Here is an 18,114-nt window from a genome sequence, read left to right on the forward strand (position 1 = left end):
AACACTTCCAGGGATAGGGCATCCACAACTTCCCTGAGCAACCTGTTCCAGTTTCTCACCATCCTCAGAGTAAAGAATTTCTTCCTAACATCTAATCTAAAACTACCTTCTTTCAGTTTAAAACCATTACCCCTCATCTTATCAATACACTCCTGATAAGCAGTCCCTCCCCATCTCTCCTGTAGGACCCCTTTAGGTACTGGAAGGCTGTTACAATGTCTCCCCAGAGCCTTCTCTTCTCCAGGCTGAACAACTCCAACTCTATCGGCCTGTCTTCATAGAAGAGGTGCCCCAACTCTCTGACCATCTTTGTGGCCCTCCTCTGGACTTGTTCTATCAGGTCCATGTCCCACCTGTGCTGAGAATTCCAAAGCTGGATGCAGTACTCCAGGTGGGGTCTCACCAGAGCAGAGGGGCCCTCTCCATGCTTTTTTTGATGCAGTCCAGGATACAGTTGGCCTCCTGGGCTGTGAGTGCACATTGCCTGCTCATGTTGAGCTTCTTATCAACCAACACCCCCAAGACCTTCTCCTCAGGACTGCTCTCAACCCATTCTCTGCCCAGCCTGTATTTGTGCTTGGGATTGCTATGACCCATGTGCAGGACCTTGTACTTGGTCTGTTTGAACCTCATGAGCTTTGCACGGGTCCACCTCTCAAGCCTGGATGGCATTGCTTCCCTCCAGCATGTCAAACATGCCACACAGCTTGGTACTGTTGGCAAACTTGCTGAGGCTGCACTCAGTCGCACTGTCCATGTCACCAACAAGATGTTGAACAGCACCAGTCCTGGTACTGACACCACTTAGACATCAAGCTGTTGACTGTAACCCTTTTAGTGCAGCCATCCAGACAGTTCCTTACCCACCAAAAGGTCCATCCATCAAATTTGTGTCTTTCCAATTTAGAGACCAAGATGTCATGTGGGACAGTGTCAAATAGTCTGCATATGTCCAGGTAAATGACATCTGTTACTGACCTCTTATCTACCAAGGCTATAACCCCATCATAGTAGGCCACCAAGTTTGTCAGGCCCAATATTCTCTTGGTGAAGCCATGTTGGCTGTCACCAGTCACCTCCTTATTTTCCATGTGCCTTAGCATGGTTTCCAGGAAGATCTGCTCCATGGTCTTTCCAGGCACAGAGGTGAGACTGACTGGCCTGTAGGTCCCTGGGTCTTCCTTTTTTCCCATTTTTAAAAATGCGGGTTATGTTTCCCTTTTTCCGGTTAGTTGGAACTTCACTGGACTGCCACAACTTCTCAAATATGATGGATAGTGGCTCAGCAACTTCATCTGCCAGTTCCCTCAGGATGTGCAGATGGATTTCACCAGGTCCCAGGGACTTGTGTACCTTCAGGTTCCTTAGATGGTGTCAAACCTGATCTTCTCCTTCAGTGAGCAGCTCTTCATTCTCACAGCCTCTGTTTTTGCCTTCTGTGACTTGGTTAGGGCCCTTGATAGTGAAGACCGAGGTGAAAAAGTAATTCAGTACCTCATACACATATACATACATCTTTCTGTCTATCTTACAGAGTGCTAAAGAATGTTATTGTGCTGGATGTGTAACTTAACATGAGCAGTATGTGACCTACTTCACCCCTGCTCTATCTGCTCTAGAATTCTTTGCTGTTTTTCCCTCTTAAAAGTTGAGGGAACACATTTACCAGTACAGATGTAAAAGAGTAATTGACAGTTGTGCCATGAAACAAGGTATATTAAAAAAAATTATTCCCATTATGATAACTATAGTAAACTATAGTAAAAACAAATCTCCCCCCACCTTTGAAAAGGCTTTCGAAAGAAAGGAAAGAAAGGAAAGACAGGAAAGAAAGGAAAGAAAGGAAAGGTGGTAAGAACCACCTCACAAGGCTCAAGCAGAGCAGAGGCAGCTACCTTACATAAATGCCAAATTAAATTGACTTAGAACATGTTCTGGTCCACAACGCTGTACTTCAACAGAGAAGCTTCTCTGAAGTTTTGTATTGCATGTACACTCATTGCTTTGCAATTATGTTCTCATGAAAATTTTATTGAAATTTTAATCTGCAATAGATATTTCAGCATTGATCTAAGTAGACTTCTAATGTATTTTACATATAATAAACAAACAATATAATTTTCTCTGAGGGAGCTCTGAGTCATCAAGCAAGTAAGGACTAACTGTGCTGCCAAACTTTGTCATACTCTCTTGATATTTGTATAGTCAGCTCTAAGAAAGTATGGAATAGTTCCAAATAGGATCCATTCATTTTTATATTGCTGTGATTTTTTAAATCAATATTTGTAATGGGTATCTTAAACCTCTTAGCATAGGAGACACTGAAGACAAGCACCAAACATAGCATGCATGTGTTTTTAAAAAGTTTGATAGCATGGAAAACATACATCAATGGTTTCAAACAGCATTTATAAACTGTGACCCACAGAGTATAATAAAGTTCAATTCATAGTTTGCATGTAAGATCTTTTATTGGGACAAATTTTGCAAAGTAAGTTCTAACATTTCATTTGAGAATGTCTTAGAGGTTCACTTACAATCTCTTTACTAAAGGCAATAATAAAGAAGATATGGCACTCACCACAGTGTGGTTATTTCACAATTACTTGCAGATTTAAAATTATTTACCAAAATAACTGGGCATTGAATAATAAGATCTAAAAATCTAGTCACATGATTGACTTAAAAATTAAAATGTCAGACAACTGTATACTACACCTAATGATTGCAAGTGAATGCCTCCATTAACTGATTACAGAACCAAAAGAAGGGAGTCAATCCCTTGTGACAGTCAGCTGTCCCAACGACATGAAAGATTCAAGGAGCTGAAAGTATTTCCCATTTTAGACTTTTATTCATTACGCCAGGAATTTGGAGAAATGTTTTCTGCCTACTTAAGATGGAAAACAAACAAACCAACCAATTTCATCCAGTTTGGTGGCCTCTACATATGCTGGGTTTGGCACATGTAGAAGACGTGTAAAATAAGCTAGAGGAACAAAAGCCTGTCTCCAGTGGGTCCCAAAACAGAGATCTCCATACTTGAATCTAAGATTCAGCACTTCAAACCTATGAGATAATAGGCACCTGGAGTGAAAAATATCTGAACAAGTACATGTGTTAGGAGATACCTAGATCTGTAGAATAACCTCTGAGCTATTCAGCTGTTGCTCCCCAAACAGTCCAAGAACAGAAGCAGCGTTTTTAGTATGCGATTTATCTCATACTAAAGTAATTTTCTAATATAGGTCAAAGGAGATGTGGCCCAGAAGTTCATGATTTCTCCTTCTGGATTAGAAAGTGAGACTAGGGTAAATAAATCAGACACTCAATGTAGAGGCTTGCACTGTAGATGCTAAAAGTTAGGTGAGATGAATCCCTCTTCATGTGGTGAAAAGTCTTCATAGCCCAAATATAAATTGAGATAGAGACACCAGCAATCAGAAAGAAACCTGAGAGAGATTATTTATGATTTCTAGGAAAGATTATCTGTCAGCTGAAAGAATGTCTCCTGCCCTCTATCCATCTGCAGTCTGCACAACAAAACGTGAGCCATGATCAGTCACAGTAAAAGGGGAGGTTAACAGTTGGCTGAACAGTTAAGTCTTTTCCCTCCCCTTACCCTCACTTAGAATAAAATCTTTTCTCTGCTGCCTTTCAGGTCCTCCCTCCACTCCTGTGAGGGAACAAGGTACAATCAAGGACTGCCATTCCTTTCTTTCCCTACCTAAACTGCTCACAAAATGCTGTTTAAACTAACCTGGCTCATTTTGGCAGTTAAAATAAGAAAGGCTTAAACAAGCACTAGACCTAGCAGTCCAATTAGGAATTCACAGGTAGGAAATGGCAGGTAGCTAGAAGAGGAGGCATGGTCAAATCCCTCTTAAACACATTTCAGTAAAAGAGCAGTGAATTCATGCTTAATATCTTTCATGTAATGAATTGAATCCCAGTCTAGGTTCTATGCAGGCTGAATTTCTCTGTTAACCGGGAATCTAATTAAAATTTTGGGAATCAATTTGAAAAAAAATATCAGGGAATTTTCATTTGATATTTCATAGGCTTTCTGGCAGATGAATCCCATTTTGAACTTGCATTTTGATATTTTCTTCAAAACGTAAAAATGTGACTTCCTCATGCCATCTACGCCAAGGAATGGATTATGATTACTTGGACCTGTGTGGCCTGATGCAACTTGGCTTTCATTCATTGCTCATGTTTGTTCTGTTCTGGTCTACAGTTCAGCTTAAGTTTGATGTATCATATTAATTTATTTTGTAGGAGTTGATCAATTAACTTGAGAAAACTCTGTGTAGTGTTGATTCAATCATATAACAAGCATAATTTAATACAAATTGCGCATCAGACATTGATTTTGCCCAACTGCTTGGTAGAATTAGTGTCACTAAAGGACGCAGCCAAGCTGAACTAACAATATTAAGCATTTCTGCAATTTATCTCTTGCTATAATGAACAGTAAATGATATAATGACCAACAAGATTAATGATAAAATAAACATCCTGGTTAGATTCACTCCACAGAAGTCCAATTCAAAACAGTGCCTTGTAATCAATAATCTGAGACTTGTAATAACAAGTAGGAATGTTAATATAAAGATGGACTCATTAATACAATTTAAAAAATGTATTTATCCAGTAGTTATATTTTTAGTTATACAAATTCTGTTTCTAGAATTAGTGCTGCTAGTGTGAATGTCAATAGCTCCTCTGAAAAAAAGTACCAAATCCAGAGTATTAGATGCTTGTTTCATTAACTAAGAAAGTAGTTTATAAAAACTTAATTGAAGATGCTTCATATTGCAATTGTTGGCAAATAATCAACAATACAAATTTTTTTAAATTATTTCATATGTAAATTAGTAAACCTACCAATCACGTGCAGCTTTCACAAACTAGTGTGGTGACTCTTAAAGAGCTGAAGGACCGAGTGACCATGACCAGTAAGAAGAGACACTGGAGGCTATAGTAGGAGTAGGATAGAGACACCTCATCATGCTTTGTCCTTCCAAGAGGCAAAGATTGAGCAGAATTTTTGCAAGGTGACTGGAAGGATAAAGGCCTGAAACAAGAACATAATGTAGTTTGGAAGAAAGGAAGATGGTCCTGATAGAAAATTTTGTTAGATTTATTTGGAAAAGAGCAAAGATAGTAAAACCTATCCCACTTGGGGACAAGGATCAAAACATTAGGCTTCTTTTAACTGCCTTTTGTTTAGGATAGGATAGAAGAATAGAATAGAATAGAATAGAATAGAATAGAATAGAATAGAATAGAATAGAATAGAATAGAATAGAATAGAATAGAATCATTTAAGTTGGAAAAGACCCTTCGAGACTGAGTCCAACTGTAAACCTAACACTGCCAAGTTCACCACTTAACCACATCCCTGAGCACCACATCTACATGTCTTTTAAATACCTCCAGGGGTGGTGCCTCAACCATTCGCCTGGACAGCCTGTTCCAATGTTTGATAGACCTTTCTGTGAAGAATTTTTTCTTAATATCCAATCTAAATCTCCCCTGGTGCAATTGCCATCCTATCACCTGTAGCCTGGGAAAAGAGACTGACACCCACCTCGCTAAAACCTCCTTTCAGGAAGCTGTAGAGAGCAACAGGGTCTCCCCTCAGCCTCCTTTTCTCCAGACTGGACAACTCCACTTTCCTCACCAGCACATCATAGGACTTGTTCCCTAGACCCTTTACCAGCCTTATTGCACTTCTCTGAACGCACTACAGCATTTCAATGTCTTTCTTGTAGTGAGGGGCCCAAAAGTATACACAGTATTAGAGATGCGGCCTCACCAGTGCCGAGTACAGGGGAGACAATCACTTCTCCAGTCCTGCTGGCCACACTGTTTCTGATACAAGCTGGGATACTTGTGGTCTTCTTGGCCAACTGGGCACACTGCTGGCATTCAGCCAGCTGTCAACCAATACCTCCAGGTCCTTTTCTGCTGGGTAACCTTCCAGCCACTCTTCCCCAAGGCTGTAGCACTGTATGGGGCTGTTGTGACCCATTTGCAGGACCTTGCACTTAGTCTTGTTCAATCGCATACAACTGGCCTTGGCCCATCAGTCCAGTCTGTTCAGGTCCCTCTGTAGAGCCTTCCTGACCCTCAGGTAGATCAACACTCCCACCCAACTCGGTGTCTTCTGCAAACTTACTGAGGGTGCACTAGATCCCCTTGTCCAGGTCATTGATAAAGATATTAAACAGAACTGGTCCCAGTACTGATTCCTGGGGAGCACCACTTGTAACCAGTCAGATTTAACTCCAGTCACCACGACAATTTGGGCCTGGCCATCCAGCCAGATTTTTTACTCAGCAGAGAACACTCATCCAAGCCATGACCAGCCAGTTACTTGAGGAGAATGCTGTGGGAAATGGTGTCAAAGGCTTTATTAAAGTCCAGGTGAAAAACATCCACAGACTTTCCCTCATCCACTAAGTAGGTCTCCTTGTCATAGAGGGAGATCAGGTTAGTCAAGCAAGACCTGCCTTTCATAAACTCATGCTGACCACGTAGTTGTCCTGAATGTGCTGTGAGATGCACTCAAGATGATCTGCTCCACAACCTTGCCTGGCACCAAGGTCAGACTGACAGCCTGTAGTTCCTCGGATCCTCTTCCAGCCTTTCTTACAGATGGGAGTCACATTTTCTAGCTTCCAGTCAACTGGAACCTCCCTGCTTATTCATTACTGTTGATAAGTGTTTGAAAGTGGCTTGGTGAGCACTTCTGCCAGCTCCCTCAGTACCCTTGAGTGGATCCCATCTGACCCCATAAGACTTGTGTGTGTCTAAGTGGTGTAGCAGGTTGCTAGCCATTGTCCCTTGGATTATGGGGGCTTCATTCTGCTTCCTGTCTCTGTCTTCCAGCTCAGGGTGGTGGGTACCAGAGAACAATTGGTCTTACTGTTAAAGACTGAGGCAAAGAAGGCATTAAGTACCTCAAGCTTTCCCTCAACCTTTGTTTCCGTGTTTCCCCCTGCATCCAATAAAGGATGGAGATTCTCCTTAGCCCTCCTTTTGCTGTTAATGCATTTGTAGAAACATTTTATTTTTTTTTCTTTGTTTTTTACAGCAGTAGCAGATTAATTTCTAGTTGGGCTTAGGCCCTTCTAATTTCCTCCCTGTATAACCTCATGACATCTTTGTACCCCTTCTTAGTTGCCTGCCCCTTCTTCCGAATGTCATAAACTCTCTTTTTTTCCCCTGAGCTCCAGCCAAAGCTCTCTGTTCAGCGAGGCTGATCTTCTTCCCTGCCAGCTTGCCTTTCACCACGTAAGGACAGCCTGCTTCCACACCTTTAAGATTTCCTTCCTGAAGAATGTCCGGCTTTTTGCTTTAATAAAAATTGCTTTAATAAAGCATTTTCCTTTAATAAATACCATGTATGCTGGGCTATTAGGATTTCTTCCTTGTTTTTCCAGCACTTGTTCTGCAGCATTCCTAGATGGTGTTGGTCTTGTCTTTAGGAAACCAATTGCCGTTTTTTAGTATGCTCTTCCGCTTTTTATCATTCAGTCAAGCAAACATATCTATTCACATCGGGAAGGACTGAATATCTCTAGGGTTGTGATTCAATAAGTATTGATATTTTTAAAGTTCTCCATCACCTCTGCTAGAAAAAGATTGTATGTTTTAAAAGTTTGGATATTGACAATCCTATTTAAATAAATAATTATAATGAAAATTAAAATAAATAATTGATATTCCTGTGATTTCAGAGCTTGAGAAAATCATACAGGAACAGATGTTTTTTTATATCAGCTAAGAGTCATTGCATCAGGAGAATGGAAAAGAGACCTAAAGTAAATTTCCCATAATGCACTAGAAAATTGTGCAATTCTGACAAGTGAAAATTATTTCCTAACCCATATCATAACTGGTGTCCACATGTCTGTCAGGAATTCATTTACTCTTTCCTTAGTGGTTTCAGTTGATTTCGTGGCAGGAATATCAGCTACATGAGCCAAATAAAACCCCATCCACACTTTTTAATTTTGATCTTTTCTATCCGTTAATTCCATGCAATGACTATGTATTGTGTAAATAATGTCTTTTTCATTTGTTCTGAATTTAATTGCTACTCTTTGAGTGCCCTTTTGTTCTGAAACTGAATATGAATATAGAAGAGAGGGACTGATTAGACATCACTAAACCTTCTTATTACTTTAAAGTCCTATGGTTATTCGTTTCCTCTATGCTGGATTATTCTAATTTTTACAATCTTGTCTCACATATAAAGCCAGCCATCCTAACAACTCATCTCTTCATCCCTTCAGGCTTCTGTTTATAATCTGAAGATAGCAGATTAGCTGTCTAGCTCTTCTCTGACAGGGATGGGTGAATGCTAGTCCATTCAGTCATCTGCATAAGGAAGTGTGACTGAAGGGGATAGGGGAGTGGTTATGAGAAAAAGATAATGATGTTGATGTAAACTTCTGCTGATACAAGCCAAAGTTGGTTTCCTTAGAAGGTTTTGAGCATCTGTAAGTGATACGAAGCATGTAAATAACCTTACATTCTGTTGTTGTCTAGTCTATATAGTCAGAGACAGCAGATAAATACAGGTGATATTTTTTTCCGTTCTGTTCACTGTCCTTTTCTGACTACTTTTTCAGTGTCTGGTGATCCTCTCACAATTATTTTTTTTAATCTTTCCTGTGTCCAAACCAGTAACTGATGACCTGATGTTCAGTTCTCGGGTGTTGTGTGCGGCTTTTCTACTCACTCAAATTTGACCCTATTTATTAATGCAAGTACATATGTCTTGTATTTATCAGCCAAAATCTCTTCACTGAGTTCAGGTGGTTAGAAAAACTTTAGCGAAAAGCTTTTTCACTGATGTTCTATGTATAATTTAGGATGTTCATGTTAATGTATGTTTCTGGTCAAATTATTGCTTTTTTGGTCACTAGTCCTTCATCTTCCAAATTAATGAAGAATTTCTTTTGATGAAAATAGTGTAATTTACAGAGAGGTAAATCTAAAATCAATGTCGTAAAAGGTAATTAAGAAAGGGAAAATAAAATAACCTGTATTTGATATGTCTTTACAGTAAGGTCTCATCATCTCACAGATAGAATGGCTTGTGAGGGAAACTGTGTGGTCAACCAGAGACAAGGAAATTACCTGAATTAATGGGGGGAAAAAAGTTAAATGAACAGTTTATTAAAAATATCCCAGCATTCATTCTTAGGCTGATTTGTGTGTTTTTAAATATTCTTGCTGTATTATAGGGTTCTAGTTTGTGAGATGCTTCCTCCTAACTATGGTGCATAAAATGTGAATTCTGCTACACAGTTGCCAGGCACACTTCTTTTTAGAAGGAAACATACTAAGGTCAGGAAACATACTAAGATGTAAAAATGTTTTATAAATAAATTGATCTATTTAATAAATGAATTAGCAAAACCAAATGATTCACATTTGATAAAACAAATAGGTTTTTTGATCAAAATGTAAAATGAAAATATGATGAGGGAAAACATCATAAGTTTAGTTTATTTCCCTCAAAACTTCCTCAATTTTTTTTGCTTTTTTTTTGGTGAAATGGTCTGTTTGGTCAAAATTGTCTGTTCTCTCATTTCGCTTGTATTAAAACCAAATTAGTTCTTCTTCCGTATTTTCCAAAGGAAAAAGAAGAACAGGTATGATAATATGTCTGCATGGGTCATCACTGAACAGAAAAATGACAAGTTTAATCTGATGATAGTTGAGTGGTCACTAAATTCTGCAATAGGCAAACAAAAGAAATTAAAGAGTAAATTTTAGTGAAAAGTTCTTTTAAAAAAATTCTGTTCAGTGCTGACACATGCCGACATGTTATCATATCTGTTCTTCTTTTTAGCACTTATATTTTACATAATAATGACCCAAATTTGCATGTAATATTTTTCTCTCTCTGTTTATTCATGGAATATCATATTTGGAAAAAAAAAAATAGTAGTTGTGATCATATAAGGAGGAGTCAGTGATACCATAGTGGTACCATAGTTTTTGACCAGACAGTAGTGATATTAGAGAACAAATGGAACTAAGCTGACAAAGTAAAAAGTGTGTCTGTGAAATTGCAGATAATTAGAATCCTGTACATAACAAGTGATGTTTTCTGTTATATTATCTCTTTAATTGAATTCATACTCAGAGCAAGACAGATAAATAAATTTCAATTTCAAAGGGAAAATACTTTGTTAAGCTTTTAATAATATTTTTTTTAAAATCAAATTTACTTCAAAATGACACATTTAATCATAAGACATCATTCTTACTTGTTGTTAGTGAGATGATTTTCTTTAAATACAATTTAATTTTGCATTTAAATTTTGCAAGTGATGGAGAGATATCAGCTTCAAATACTTTTCTCCCAGGATACTCTGATGTTCATGGAAGGGATAATCATAGAGATTTATTCTGTGGTGGAATTCCTAACTACAGGTGTTAATATAATTTGGGTATACACTTTACAAGAAGTTCACTGTGTGTTTTCCAACATTCAAAAAAAAAAAAAATCTAATGAATTTTCTAATGAATATAATGGATTAAGAAGATTTCACTTAGAAGTAAAACCTGCTGAACTTCCAGGACTTCAGTAGTCTCAGATGTCTCCATGATATCATTTTTCAAAGGAAGCATTGGAAGTGCAAGCTAAGACCTGAATTCTTGAAAACTACTGAGGACCCTTATTTCCTAATAGTGTAAGTAGGTGGAGTCCTAGTGGAAATGAGGGACAGCAATTCAAAAAGTAACATTCCAGACTGATCCCAGAAGATGCTGGTGATTTGTTTCATGTGGGAAAGATTTAATATTTTTTGCTTAGATTCAGGAAGACATCATTATTTTTAAAAAATATTTAACTGTATCTTAACTGTAATGCTATCATTTGAATATAAATATGTGCTTATCTTTTTCTGAGTAGGGCAGATACTAAAAACAAAAATTTTCAGGATTAGTATGGTAAGATATAACCTCTACTTTCTCCCTAAATACAGTTCTTTTTAGTCCTTCTCATATGCATCATATTACTGTGTTTCTCTTCTCTTTACAGTGATATTTGAGGAATGGTATGAATATTTTGAATTTGCAGCTTTCTGATCCTAGACCAGAAATGTCTTAAGCACGTTTCTGGTAAAGAAACCTTCCAAAACATGGGTACAAAGATATTACAAAGTAAACAAAATCACTGGCTGGTAATACTATGCTTAAATATTCACCTATGAATATTTTGTAACCTAAGAGTTCTTTCCTTTTTTGTTCTAACCCTTGTGTACATCCCTTGCACTAGCTGGTAATAACCTTTATGTTACCTGTTAGAAATGGAAATTCGGAAAGATTCTCAGACTTATTTGCAAAGTTCTTATGTCATTATTTGTGACCAAAAAACAAATGCAAGCTACCAAAGTCTTTTTTCTTGTCATAATTTTCACATATTCCAGTGAGCACAAAAAAACACCCAGGTATTCCAGGTAGTAATTTTGTAACTTCAGGAGTATTTTAGTTAATTATTTATAATTATTTTAAAATTCTGTTTTACCTAGCATTATTAGGCTACAAAGTAAATTACTGAGAAATCAGGAATCTGTGGACGGTAGGACTGAGTGCACCCTCAGCAAGTTTGCTGGTGACACAAAGATGTGTGGTGCGGTTGATTCACGAGAGGGAAGGGATGCCATACAGAGGGACCTGGACAGGCTTGAGAGGTGGGCCTGTGCAAACCTCATGAAGTTCAACAAGGCAAAGTGCAAGGAAGGTCTTGCACACGGGTCAAGGCAATCCCAAGCACAAATGCAGGCCGGGTGGAGAATGGATTGAGAGCAGCCCTGAGCAGAAGGACTTGGGCATGTTGGTTGAAAGAAAGCTCAATGTGACCTGGCAATCTGGGCACTCACAGCCCAGAAAGCCAACCACATCCTGGGCTGCAACAAAAGAAGTGTGGCCAGCAGGACAAGGGAGGTGATTCTGCCCCTCTACTCAACCCTGGTGAGACCCCTCCTGGAGTACTGTGTCCAGCTCTGGAGCTCTCAACATAAGAAGGACATGGGTGTGTTGAAACAAGTCCAGAGGAGGGCCATGAAGATGATCAGAGGGTTGGAGCACCTCTCCTACGAAGACAGGCTGAGAGAGTTGGGGGTGTTCAGCCTGGAGAACAGAAGGCTCGAGGGAGACCTTATAACAGCCTTCCAGTACCTACAGGAGAGACGGGGAGGGACTGTTTATCAGGATTGTATTGATAAGATATGGGGTAATGGCTATAAACTGAAAGATGGTAGATTTAGATTAGATATTAGGAAGAAATTTTTTGCTCTGAGGATGATGAGGCACTGGAACAGGCGGCCCAGAGAAGTTTTGGATGCCCCATCCTTCGAAGAGTTCAAGACCAGGCTGAATGGGGCTTTGAATAACTTGGGAGGTCTCCCTGCCCATGGCAGGGGAGTTGGAACTCAATGATCTTTAAGGTCCCTTTCAACTCTAACCATTTTATAATTCTAGTTATGGTTACATTTACAATTTTAATCCTATTGTAGATAACTTACAGAATAGGCATTAATGCCTGGTCACACACCTTTTCTTTCACAGCCTTTTTGTCTCAATCAGGAACAAAATGGATATGCAAGACGTTTGAATCACATTTGCAGACAAGTTTAAATTTGTCGCTCTAATTTTTGCTGGACATTAGAACCAAGTATCTGAATTACACTCTTTTTTTTTTTTTCTCTCTCCCCCCCCCCCCCAACATAGTCTATCTGTTTTCTTCTGAAGAGGAAGAGGAAGAGAGAAGGGAAGGGAAGAAGGGAAGGGAAGGGAAGGGAAGGGAAGGGAAGGGAAGGGAAGGGAAGGGAAGGGAAGGGAAGGGAAGGGAAGGGAAGGGAAGGGAAGGGAAGGGAAGGGAAGGGAAGGGAAGGGAAGGGAAGGGAAGGGAAGGGAAGGGAAGGGAAGGGAAGGGAAGGGAAGGGAAGGGAAGGGAAGGGAAGGGAAGGGAAGGGAAGGGAAGGGAAGGGAAGGGAAGGGAAGGGAAGGGAAGGGAAGGGAAAGAGGTAAAAATAAGATTAGTGATTCTCTTGGGGTGGCTTGTAAGTTAGATATATAAAAAATTTTTGTATTTCTCTTCCTAACAAAGTTCAGTTACAACAAGGTACTGACAAACAGTTATTCTTTGTTCTCAAAAAACAAATATCAAAAAAATCCTATTGAAGGGTATCATCACCCTGGAATGTCTTTATCCAGAAAATTCCCTAAAAACTGGCTGGCTTCTGCCATGTATTATATTTCCAACAGGTTGAGGTCTGGCTCAATTTTAAGCAAGATTTCTCAAAAATAAATAAATAAATAAAAAATATTAAAAAAAATCATGTGTTTGAACTTTCTTTTACATTTTTTTGAGGTCTATATTTCCCCAAGGCCAAAAGTAATCTTATGTCCTTCAACAATGTGATTATAAATAAGGTGACTGTTTCTATGGGAATTGTAAAAATCCCATTTGAAAAGGGTATTCAACTGTTGCAAACTCAAGTAGAGCTATACTTTTAATGAAAATTCTGTTCTTGAAGTATATCTTGTCTGGCTAGAGTAAAACTGTCTGTTACAAACAGGATGTTTATCAACAAAATTGGTCATTTTTTATTAACAGCCGTTATTCTAGGTTCCCATCTTACACGTAGAGCTGACCTATTTGTTAAATAAACTGTTTATACATTAAAAATTTTGACACTTAGAAAGATAATTAATTATATCTCTATTTTTACAGCTGCAAGACTTTGAGGACAAAAAAAGTTGTAATATATTTGACTAATCACAGTTTTTTTCCTTTTGGTCTATGCATTCCCCTTAAAGTTTTTTTGTTATTTTTTTTTCCAGTTATAAAAGGAATTGTGCTTTAAATATGATATTAATTCAGTACAGTCTCTTTCTACCCACAGAAGAGGAAGTCTCTTTATGAAAAATGTATGTGCTAATGACAGTATTGGTATTTTTGTATTACTTTGGTTCTTCAAATAGAAATTAAAACTGTCATTGAAGGAAATGCCAATGAGATTGGCAAAGAACTGTTCTTCCTTCCTTTGTTGTTTTCCAGGGGAATTTTTCATGTGAATTGCCCTAAGTAAAGGAGCTGGATCTGCTAAGTTTGGGATGGCATTGATTAATTGATGGATGTTCATGAGATAAAGGAAGGGTCAGACCATGGGTTGATACCCAAACTCTTATAACAACAAGAAATTAGAGCAAGGGGTTCAGTGGTTCACTTTTTGTTGAAGTGAGTAAAAAGTTTCCCTGAATAAAAAACAGATGTAGTGTTTCATATTAAAACTTTTCAAGGGTTTTCTTTATTTGTATAAACACTTCAAGGAAATTTTAATAATATGGACCACATATGGATGTGGTATGGATATATGTTCATAAATCATTTGACAATAGATGTTAAACAAATATGTTTGCCCAAGAGAAGATTTTAGCAATTATTAAAAAAAAATCAACAAATTCAAACAGTATAATTCAATATATAAGAATCTTTTTTACTTCTACAGGAAGGTTTAAGACACATTCCTTCCTGTATTTAAGTGTAAAGACATAGAATCTCTTGTTAAATAAGCAATACTGATTGTTATACTAAGATAAACCTAACTATTGCCATGCAGTAAGCATAGACAGGGTGTTTAAGTTACTTTCTGCAGTCTAGATCTTCAGAATATGGACTGAACTATAATTAACATTTGAAAGAAACACATTTTTTAATTTTTTTTGAACACTGAAACTTTCAAAAAATCAGACCCACTCAACAGAATTATTTCATTTAGAATAATAGAATCATAGAATGGTTAGAGTTGGAAGGGACCTCAAAGATCATCTAGTTCCAACCCCCCTGCCATGGGCAGGGACACCTCCCGCTAGACCAAGTTGCTCAAAGTCCCATCCAGCCTGGTCTTGAACACTTCCATGGATTTTAGGTTTCAGTTTTCAAATGAAACAATAAAAAATAGTGAATATCCAAAAGAAAGATTGTTTCTAACTTAAAGGAAATTTTTTAGTGTTGAATATGTCAAAGAAGAAAAAATTATGATCTTTTTAGTTAAATTAGGAGGTCTGTCAGCATTGCCCTGAATAAGGTGAATGCCAGTTCCAATTAATCAGTGTTTTCTGAAGAAACCTGTATTATTCCAAAATTACAGTACCTCTAATTAGAAACATTTGTTTCCATTACGTCTCATTTGAAAATGAAATGAATATTTTAGTAAACTTTGAAAATTGGCACACTGATCAACATTATAATTATATGGGAAAAAAACATGATTGGAATAAAATTCTTTAATTACTAGTCTCAACATATAATCATCTTTGTAGACCACTCAGTGGGGAAAAAAAAAAAAAAAAATTAAACAAAAGATTGAACACCCTCTATATTCTCTTTAGTGAGATGATTCTGCATAAATGTATATTGTGTAGGCAAGTGTCTCCCAGGTGCTCAGCCTACTAAGACAGATAGATCGAATCGCTCAAATTTGGAGTGAATTTGCTATGCTTTGTTTCATAAAAATAGCTTTAGTATTTCATACATTTAGCAAATAGCTGACAAAATGCGACTCATTGCACCATGCAAAGGGATGAAACACTAAAGCAGGAGATATCACTATCCAGAAGATAGAGGTCCAGGAGCAGTGAACGGCACAGAATCGTGTCATAGGTTTACATGCCTGGGTACAAACTCTCAAGGAAATTTTCTTAATACGTTTTCATTGTTAGAGCTAGTAGCTGTGGATTGCACATGACACACCAGGCAGTGATGCAAAATATGTAAAAAATCTCTTATATGACCTCACTGACAGTTTCCTCACTAAATCTCTTATAGGTAAGAAACCTGAAGTTATAGTCAATACTTTCAGCAAATATGCCTTATACCTGCAGATTTTGTCATTTTGAAAGACAATGCTGGTTTAGGATTTCAGTAGCTGGTCTGAAATCTCAAAAACAGAACAGTATAAGTACCTCTTCAGTAACATACTGTAAAGTAAATGTGCTTAAGAGCTTTACTGAATTGCATTCGTAGATGTCAAGTCCTCAAGACAGAGATAAATGACTGTAGTATTAAAGCAAACTTGACTGAATTACAGGTTGTGTAAGGAACAATTTGTCAATGTTGTGTGAAATATAATGTGAACCATAAAAGTACAGTTTGACCACTAACATTGTTAAACCAAATGTAAAAATATTTACATATTTTTCAGATAGAGAATCTGTCATGAATGAAAAAAAATGTAATAATGATGTGGAATAGTTATCTTTTTACTAAAACAGTTAACTTTTGTTTGATATTCCTTTTGCAAAAACTAATTAATTTATTATTTTTCCTTGCAGTTTCTTGGTTCAATTTAAAATTCTGATTAATCTATTAAAGTTTACTTTTAATCAGCACATTAGCTGCTGGCTTTCCCATCCATCCAGTTATTTTTGAAACCTTACTAGAAGAAAAGCAAAGAAAAAAACCTCAAAGCAAAGCTTTAATCTCTGAGAAGAAAATTATATTTAAAAAGCTAATCTTAATTTACAACATTTTAAACAAAGTATTTAAAATATTTATGTTTAAATCATAACAACTCCTGAAACCCCAACATATCTAAGAAAGTTTGCAGAATGAGGAATAACATCTGGTCAATATTGATCATCTTTCTCATACTCCACATTCTGGAAATGGGTCTTTGATGTTATACTTATTTTCAAAAACTTGTCACATTACCTTCTTTATGCTCATTTATGTGTACCTTGTTAATAGTACTGACGTTTTACATCAAGGAGAAAGCTGGAATTCATACTAAGTGACAGCATATCTGAATCATGAAGTCTCATTGACTGGCAGCTGGTACGAACTTACCGTAACCCTGCTGAAAAAGAATGCTTTTTAATTGTTTAAAATTCTCTTCAAAGAAAGTACAATATGCTTGAAGTCATGCCAACTATCAACAAGTCAAGAAAAACAGGTAAGGGCATTCCACTATCTTGTATTCATTGAATGCCTAATTTATTTCTCCCAAGGGTTCTAGACAATAAGCTTTCTAGAACTGTTTTTGTTCACATATTTACATATTAAGAAGATTTCACGTTTTACCAACAACTTTTAAATACTCTGATAGAAGTATCTTTTGCCACCCCAGCTTGTTCAATGGACTATGGGTGATTTTTAGTGTGAGTTTTTCTGGCTTTTTTTCAATTGTGAAAGGCTTTCTGAAGATACCCTGGTGCAATGTGGCATGGAATGTAAGTGGAGGTCAGAAGCCAATTATCAAATTAATTCTACCTGTTAAATGTTTCCTTTGGGATTTGAAAACAGCCAACTGGAAAACTCTGGGGAACTATTTAAAGATTTTCAGTGTCCTAAACTGAATTTCCTGACCTAATGCTACAGTTAGTTTTCACATGGATGACAATTTCTTCTTATCAGAAGATATTTTGGTCTAATGAAGTATGAACATATAGAAATACAGACCACATTCCTAAATATCTGAAGAATACCTAACTTTCTTGTTGGCAGTACATGTACATGGCAGTCTAGAGCAGTATCAGGTCACTATTCAAATGAATGTAGTTCAAAATATTTTCCAAAATAAGCAACCCCATTGCTACAATTAGTTGCCCCCCATCTTTTTTTTTTTTTTTTTTTTTTTTTAATTCTTGTAATTAATTTGCAGCAATGCATGCAGGAGTTGCAATCCTAAAGGACATTAGAAGAGAATGTAGATGGCAGACAAAATGGAGTTTGGAATACTGTTTCAAATTTAACAACTTTTGTGTAAAGAAAGTGAGTATTCCTTGAATTTTCAGCCAGTCATAGAAACTATAGTCTCACAACAAAACCTTTCTCATGCTTCCTGTTGTATGTCCTGCATTTCTTCAGCGCCTTCAATATTTTATAGTTTTTTAAAAAAGGCTACATTTCTTACTAAAGTGGGTAAATTTTAGTGGAATACAAAATGATTCATAGGTTTTGGAAGCAATAGGCAAGTAAAGAAGATAGAAATTTTTATTAATGTGAATAGTTTACTGTAATAAAAGGCTGTGACATTTTTTGTGTGGGCCAGAGTTGTTTTAACTCATCTGAGA

This window comes from Numenius arquata, chromosome Z (genome assembly GCF_964106895.1).
Source record: "Numenius arquata chromosome Z, bNumArq3.hap1.1, whole genome shotgun sequence".
NCBI classification, from domain to species: domain Eukaryota; kingdom Metazoa; phylum Chordata; class Aves; order Charadriiformes; family Scolopacidae; genus Numenius; species Numenius arquata.